General features: G+C 40.0%; 1 long non-coding RNA gene across 1 annotated transcript; it reads right to left on the bottom strand.

Annotated features, from left to right (window-relative positions):
- Window positions 1-5,316: 5,316 nt before the first annotated feature.
- LOC120109824 lies at window positions 5,317-6,033 on the bottom strand. The gene is made up of 4 exons (XR_005510586.1): window positions 5,947-6,033; window positions 5,606-5,855; window positions 5,426-5,508; window positions 5,317-5,337 (listed from the first exon to the last, which is right to left on the bottom strand). It is a non-coding gene; the product is annotated as an uncharacterized LOC120109824 (long non-coding RNA).
- Between the last annotated feature and the right edge of the window lie 3,010 nt (window positions 6,034-9,043).

Raw genomic sequence — 9,043 nt, forward strand, 5'->3', positions numbered from 1 at the left:
CAACATCTCATGTCTATAGAGAGGTCCAGCCCCCCGATGCAACTTGACCACTGTGTCCAGCCGAGACAAATCAACATCAGAAAGGCCTTAGCAGCTCTACTACAGTGGAAGACCTATTGACTTAATATTGGTTAATCAGGTCTTAGTGTTTGCAACTTGAGCTCTTCATAAGAGGTAATCGAACAATTGGCCAGGTAAGCAGGTGGGAGGCTCCCCTTACTCAGAGAGTAAGGTCCTAATTAAGTAACCACCTTTCATGCTTTCCTAGACACCAATTAGATCAATTAATCTAATATGACTTGCTCATGTCGGTTCACTCTCGACTTGATTGAGGAGGTTTTAATTTAGGTCTCAATTGGGTTTGCTACATCACATGTAAACCTATCTACCCGACTCTCATTCACATCACATGCAAACGGCACATTGCAGGCAGTTATAATCGCAGCAATAATTAAAGCTAAACTTTAAATAGGTGATGATCATGGATTCTATTAGGTCGTATTACAAGCACATGCACGTCAATCGATCAACTGGTCTTCAACTCTTGAATTGGTTCCAAGCCTCCTTGATTCGATCCTTGACCAACTCTTGATCCAATCGCCATCAACCGCTTAGACCCCTGTTCATCTCATGCATCATCTTCGACTTGATCGTTGACGTACATCACATCACAGAAATACAACCAGATGTAAAATAAAAATAAAAATAAATTACATCTCCTTTTAGGAGGCACGCAGGCCTCTCAAAACATCAAATAAGATGCATGCAAGCATCTGAAAAATTACATGACATCGCAGATCACATCGCAGGTCATTACATTTGATACCAAAAGGGTTTGAATCCTATGATCATCACCATATGCAACAATTATAATTTTCAGATCTGAAAACTAACTGATTATCTCATGACATAGGTTGCTGATCATGCTAATCATGATTCTAAACTTTGTAATCCATTAACAATGCAATTAGAATCATCATTTTTATCATAAAAATCAGCATGTAAAAATCAGCACCCTGAAAAATCTGCATGCAGAAATTTTCAGCATGCATGATCATTCAATTTTCAGATCTAATAAGCCTACTTATATTTAATTCTTACCTTAATCTACGAAGCCTAGGCTCTGATACCACTGTTGGGAACCCGCCCATGCCGCTGATATTTCAAAAAAAAATCAGATGGCAGCGGAATCGGCAGCGGGATCGACGTTCATCGCATGAACTGTTTCAGACCGTTCGTAGTTAGGTAAGAATTAAACTTTTAAAACTTAGGAAGATCAAATCTTCACCTTGTGCGGGTAGATGATCACCGCAAACTGAAGTTCGTGGTTTTAGGGAGGGTTCGCTTGAAGCCGTTCAAACGTCCGGCCTCTACGGGTATCCACACGAAGCAGAGGACCGATCAAATTCTTGTCTTCCCGGGGTGCTAGCTCCCTTGCAAAGACTTCTTTTGATGGCTGATCTCCTCTCTTTCTTTCAACTCTTGAATTGCTTGAGAGGAGGAAGAAGAAGGATGAAGAAGAGGAGAAGAAGAATCCCCACGCAGCCTTCTTTCTTCCCTGCGTTGGAGAAGAAGGAAGGGAGGAGGCCGCCAACCTTGGTTCTTCTTCCTTGCTTGCGGCTGAACAAGAGAGGGAGAGGGTGGCCACGGCAAGGGAGGAGAGCAATGCTTAGGGCGCCGGCCTCAACCCTTTTATAGCCATCTAGGGCTCTCCTAAAGTAGGAGCCCTAGACTTTCCAAAGGGGGCGCCGGCCCCCTCTCTTGTGCCGCACCAATGGATCAAGGGGAGGGGCTTGCGCCCCTCCCTCTTGGTAAACCCTAGTCCACATTAGGGTTTGCATTGCCCTAATGTGGTCAAGCCCTAATCCTATTAGGCTTAGCCCAAGGGTGAACCAATGGATCCAATCTAGGTAAGTCCTAATCCAATTAGAACTTGAATCAATTTTGACTCAATTGAACTCTTCAATCCTAATCCAATTAGGAGTCTTATTGATTCATTAGATTAATAATTAATTGTGACTTAAGAAACCCTAATCCATATTAGGATGTATTTAATTTTAGTCCTAATCCAATTAGGACTCTATTTGAATCCGAAGTCCTAATCCAATTAGGATTCTAGGAATCCTACTCCAAGTAGGAATCCAATTTTAATTCAAAATTCCTAATCTCATTAGGATTGTAGGAATCCTATTCCAAGTAGGAATCCCAGTCCTACTCCAACTAGGATTCCCAGTCCTAATCCAATTAGGACTCTAGGAATCCTACTCGAAGTAGGATTCTTGTTTCAAGTCCAATTAATTAATTCCTTTGTTCCTTCTTCAACTTATCAATCGAATTGATTACTTGTGATTCCTAATCACGATTCAACCATCGGATCGGTCAATACTTCTAGTGTGTGTGACCCCATAGGTTCTATTCTGACTGGTAGTGAGATATATTGTGATCTCTATCACAATATCATTGAAAACTCCTTTCAATGGGTTGGAACGATTCCAACTCAACTCATTAGGGTTTATCGATCATCAAGATAATCCCTATGAGTCCCACCATCCACCAGTGACACCTAGCAGCATGTAGTGGCTACCCAGCAGAATAGAATGATGAACCTCTAGGTGCAGTTAACATGTGATACAGTCCTACTATCGTGGATCCCTACAGGACGGAGGTCATGGACAACTCGTCAAACCCCATCGTCTGTCATATGTCAAGATTTATTCGACTTAAGTTCGAGAGTGGAAAACTCTTTCTCCACTGTGCATACTGCCCCGGCCGAGGTCTTACGAACTCAGTCTTATAAATCACATAGGATCTCTCCTTATCTATCAAGGTCGATAGATTCCTTATAGGTGCATACCCTACTCCTACAGTGAACTTACTGCAGCCAATCTACACTGCATGGACCCATATGGCTAGAGACCATGTATGTGTGCAGTCAAACTACAATAACCTCACTGTGAGTAGCCGAAGCACCGCAGGTCAAAGGACCAGTCACACTACTGCAACATCAAGCAAGTCACTGACGAGTGGATAGACATCCAAGTGACTTCTTGTCTTGGTCACGCTCAGTACCCTTGTTCTCTAACAAGCACCTGCACTATCACTTCAGTGTCCCTACACTGTGGACTCAAGTCTCGTCCATCCAGAAGGAAAGTGATCTGTGCACTGATCGGATCGATCACCGTCCTCGTGATGATCCATTGATCAGGAGCATTTAGAAATTAATCACCAATGATACATGGCTCAAATTCTCAACTCTTGAGAATATGTATCATCATCTTATTAATTTCTTGGACGATTCATAGACACATAAATAATATGAATGAAAAGATGCCTTTTATTTATTCAATAATAAATAGTCAAGTACAAAATTATGTCCCTAGAATTAACAATGTGTCAGCCAATTGGCTTCTAGGGCATACATCTTAACATTCGGGTCATTTGGGTCGGGTCGGATCCGGGTCCGATCGGGCCTGGGTTCGGGTCCGGTCGGGTCCATGAGAGATGAACAAGTTTTAACCCCAGAGCAAGCAAAGTTAAACAATTGTTTTTTGCAAGCCGAGCCTATTCACACATGCAACCAATACGGAGCAGCAGCAGAAAAAAGCAAACATTAGATGGGGGTAGCATGAAGGCACACTCAAAATGACATCAGGAGCAACAATCATTTTGGTGATAAATGAAAAAATAGCATGCAAAAGTGACAAAAATCCAAGGCACACTCAAACAGACATCAGAAGCAACTCCTCAGTGTTCATTTACAAATGATTTTGGCGACAAATGATTTACAAATTTCTTTAGTAGAATTTACAAATTTCATTTGCCCAGGAGTCATGCTCTCAGCTCCTCTGCCACTGCATCAATGAACTCCTCAGTGTTCAACCACTGGTCTCGAGTCACCCTGGAAGAGACAAAAAGGCTCGCATAAAATCATCTGTGTTTCATTTGCCCAGAAGTCTTGCTCTCAGCTCCTCTGCCACTGCATCAATGAACTCCTCAGTGTTCAACCACTGGTCTCGAGTCACCCTGGAAGAGATGAAAAGGCTCGCATAAAATCATCTGTTGTTTGATGGTTTATAACAAACGAAAGCTACAATTTTAGAAACAATAATAGTGACATGAGAGTCAGATGGTACTTTGGTCCATGATTGAGGAGAGCAAGATCTTTAGTCATCTTTCCAGACTCCACAGTTCCAATGCAAGCAGCTTCCAGTTTCTCGGTAAAATCAAGTAGTCTAGCATTGTCATCTAGCTTTGCTCTGTTGAAAAACAAAAATTTTGGGATTCAGAATTTTCATCTAAATAATGTAGGGGCTGAAACCTAGGCGACCACAGTGCTAATGAAGTAGAACATGGTTATGGATATACAGATCGTGTTTCTCTAGAACAGACAAAAGAAACATGAAGACCTTACAAATTCTTGAAATACAAATTGTGAAAACAAATAAACAAATTCTTGAAATACATATTAGGAAAAACAAATAAAAAGAAATATTTCCAGTTAGTGCTTGCAGTTAGAACCACTACAATAATCCAAAAGAAAGCCGAAGATACCTGTGTGCAAGCCCTCGTGACCAAGCAAAGATTGAAGCAATGCTATTTATACTGGTTTCACCTCCTTTTTGGCAAACCCTGTAATGACGGGTTACTGACTTACTGTGCCATGTGCAACGCTATCTTGCCAATTCATATTCTAAAACTACCAGGCATGCTATTCCTACCATGAATGGATTCTAAATTTCTAATAAAACCAAAGTTCAATGCAGAAATATAAAGACAAATAATTTCCACAGACAAGGAACCAGATTTGCTTTAGAATATGAATACCAGATTCCAACATACCAGTACTGATATCATTAGACCAAGGATCCAAAACCTGGAAATACAGGGGGGGAATCTGGTGACTGAGACAATGTGTTAGTGGTGTCAATGTGTCATCAATCATCCCAGTAAAATGAAAAAACTAGGGTTCATTAAGAACTAGACTTGCATGAAGAATAGCTAAGAAGGAGAGTACTCAAAAAGAAACAATATTTAAAAGAGCTGACGAAGAGCTGACATAGTACAAAAAGGGAAAGCAGAAGATATTCATGTAGAAGGATGAAGCTCAAAAGTTGAACCAATTTTTCACAGAATTTTTCAAAGCAAAATTCAACCCCATATGACAATCCAAAAAGGATGCATCACAGCATCAGCATCATATTCAGTGAATTTTAGAATTACATAACTAAGAAATGTATAATGAACCACAATTTTCTCATTCCATTCGACCACAGCTAAAGGATCACCCGCACGGCAGAAACAATCAAGAACATTCAATTAAGATAGATTACCACCATCCTGCATAACTCAAAGAAGCAACATGAGATGATGCAAATTAGAGAATTCAAATGTCAATATAATAATGAAGATGATTGTTACTACTTACCAGCATAAGCTAATCATCGGTATTAATATCAACAACAGTTTCGTAATCTTCAACCTTGTATTTTGTATGAGGAGGTGGAATATCTACAAATGAAAAAAATACGAAATTAAAAATCTCAAAGTTTCTAAGCACTAGTACAGCTGGTACATGATAAAATTTATGAATTTGTAGAAATTGAACCTGCAAGATGAGGCAAGCTATCTCGAAGCCAATCTTGTGCGCATATCAATACCTCAACCGTATTCAGAGATAGACTGCTACGAAAATTATCCAAAACCCTGCCAGCAGTGCTGAAGGCAGACTCAGATGCAACGGTAGAAACAGAAATTGCTAAGATATCACGTACCATCCTAGACAATATTGGATATTTTGATTCATTGAATTTCCAATACTGTAGAATGTCACAATTTTGATCTTCTAATGGATGAACCTGCTCCAAAAAATTAAATAGCAAGTCATTTTTATTAGAATTATTGACTAATAATTTAATGTAAGAATCCAAATTAGAGATCGTAAAATACCTTCTCTTCCAAATAGGTCTCTAATTCTGACTTCGATGGTTGGGTAACTTGTACTCCGTGGATGAATTCTTTATAGCCATGCATAAATGATTCTCATCTCTTCCACCTTGGGATGTAGACACCCTCTTATCCACTTGAACAAGAGAGACATTTGTGCCATATAAAATTGCATAATTATCATAAAAAGTTTGAAGAACTTCACGCACTTTATTGATCTCAAATGAAGCACGATCACCATTACCATGGATTGTCTGAAAGCAATAAATAATAAGATTCATCTTATGTCTTGGATCAAGAACAACCCCTACAGCAAGAATGTGAGAGCATTCCTTCCAATATTTGTCAAATTTTTCTTGCATCTTTAAAGCCATCATCATCACAACTACATTTGAACTCCTAGATTCTTCAATCAAGAGCATATTGATTCTCCAAATTCATAGAAATACAAATTTGCAGTTGGATTTTTTGTTTGTGAAAAAACTTCAGTTATAAGATGAAAAACCTTTAAGTTACAAATAATAATGCCTTGAGACCAATCTTCCTGATCAGTTGGCGCATTATCAAAATTAGGATCCCGGGCCACAAGTCGCATAAATACATCCTTAAATTGTATAGCATCATTTAACATGAGATATGTAGAATTCCAACAAGTAGGTACATCTATGCATATCCTTTTCTTACCATTCATCTTGAACTGTTTCACAATTCCCATAAACAATTCCAACCTTCCTTGAGATGATTTTATATATTTAACAGCCTCACGGATCCTATGAATAGCACCCTCCACTACCTTCAACCCATCCTTCACAATCAAATTAAGAATATGTGCACAGCAACGCACATGAAAGAATTTACCATCCAAAGTAAATCTTTTCTAAATTGTTTTTGAAGTTCTGTTGCTACAACTGTATTTGCTGACAAATTATCAAGAGTGATTGAACCCAACCTTTTCTCAATATTCCAAGATAAAATACAGTTAGCTATAGCATCACTAATGACTAAGCCTGTGTGTGGTGAAGGAACCAACTTAAAATTGATAATATGTTTTTTCAGTTTCCAATCATTAGTGATGTAATGTGCAGAGAGACACATATATCCCAATGTTTGATTTGATGTCCACATATCCGATGTTAAGCTAATTCTTCCACAGTTCGTCTTGAACAAATCTTCAAGTCTTCGTTTTTCCTTTTCATAAGTTTTAAAGCAATCAGAAGACAATGTTGTCCTTGAAACAATATGAAATTCTGGTCTAAGGTTCCTAATAAACATCTGAAAGGCTGGATGTTCAATTGTTGTAAATGGCATCTCTTGTAGAATTACCATCCTTGCAAGGTCCTCACGACTTCTTTCCTGATCAAATGAATAGGGAACTAATTCGTTCAACGGAACACCATCTTTCGAAGTCACAGTGCCTATTAATATTTTCTGTTTCTTATCATGAATTTTTTTGTCTTACAAATATTTGATGCTTGTGAAGATGACTTGTCCCATTTTTTGGATCAGCTGAAAAAATAAAATGACAATAATTGCATTTAGCCTTGTCTTTTTGGTTTTGTACCTCACAATAGTGATTCCATATCTCCGATCTCTTCTTTTGTTCGTTTTAGAGCTATCTGTATTAGAAGGCTCTATAGCTTGAGAACTACCATAACGAAGTACACTTGAAACTTCAACCATATTTTCATTGCTATCCATCGTAGACATTAACCTATTTTGCATAGAAATCAATAAAAATGTATGAGCATAAAATGCAACTTTATAGATGCATATAATCTAAGCTTTAATGTCTATCATGTTATTGCACGCATAAAAAAATCATGATCAGTTTATCTACAAAATTTAAGCTAGGAACAACATTTCAGTATTCCTGAAAGCTGAAGTAAACGCCATGTCATGTAGTTAACTGTTCAAAATTACTGACAAAGTGACACTACAGACTTCATATAACTAAAGCGTACTCATATACTAAAGCATCTTTTAAATAGTTATAAATGGAGGAAATATGATTACTAAAGCACTAAGAAACTTAAAATATAGTGCACATAAAAATGAAGACCAGGTGAGAACCAAAATGATATTCGGCCAGCCCATGCAGTAACAGTCACCCTGATTCTTTCAATTAAATCAATAAATCATTATCTTCCCTCAAAGATACTCGTACTGTTTCCTTGAGATAATCCTATATTCAGCGCTGCTGCACTAGTTCGGTCCCAAGTCCCAACATCAAGTCCAGCCTCGTTGCCCTGTTACAAGACAAGCCCCCCTCGCCGGAACCTCCTCTCTGCCTATGCTAAAAAAATACAGAGGAGGACATATCTTGGGACGACGAAGAATGGGAGGGAGATCCGCGGAATGGGGAGCCAGAAGTCGGGAGATCTAGGGCACCGCCGCATCGGGCATAGAAGCTGTCTTCTCTTCTCCGCCGCCGCAGCTCAAGATCTACTTATCCATTATCATAATAGAACAAGAATAGCATTAGCAAAATATTCTGGGAACGATTTGCAAGATATCAGGATGAAAAATATAGAGAGTAAAGAGGCCCAGACAAAGGCGACCAGCACCTGGTACAGGCGTATAGCAAGGTCCTTGGGACGCTGAAGAATGGAGAGAGGCAGAGAGGAGATCCGCGGACTGGAGAGCCAGAAGTCGGGCACGGCCACACGTAAGCGGTCTACTCTTCTCCGCCGCCGCAGCTCAAGATCTAGGGCACGGGCACCTAGGCACGATCGCACGGGATCGAAAAAGAGAGGAAGGTGCTCAAGATCCAGGGCACCTGGGCTGCTGGGCACGGCCGCACAGGATCAAAAAGGAGAGGAAGGCCGGAAGGCGATCGAGATCTAGGGCACGGCCGCACGGAAATACGGATCGAAAAAGACTAAAAGAGAGGAAGGCCGAAGGCGAGAAGGCAGGAATTTAGCTTTATATAGTAACGGGTCGGGTCGGGTCCCAGATCAAGATTGGGTGGACCCGACCCGACCCGAAAAATAGATCGGGTCGAAATTTAGGACTTGACCCGGCCCCGCGGGTTCCTAAAATTCGGGTCGGGTCGGGTCTAAAGCGGGTCGGGTCCCGGGTCGACCCGAACCCATTTGCAGCC

The sequence above is a fragment of the Phoenix dactylifera genome, unplaced genomic scaffold (assembly GCF_009389715.1).
Source record: "Phoenix dactylifera cultivar Barhee BC4 unplaced genomic scaffold, palm_55x_up_171113_PBpolish2nd_filt_p 002891F, whole genome shotgun sequence".
NCBI classification, from domain to species: Eukaryota; Viridiplantae; Streptophyta; class Magnoliopsida; order Arecales; family Arecaceae; genus Phoenix; species Phoenix dactylifera.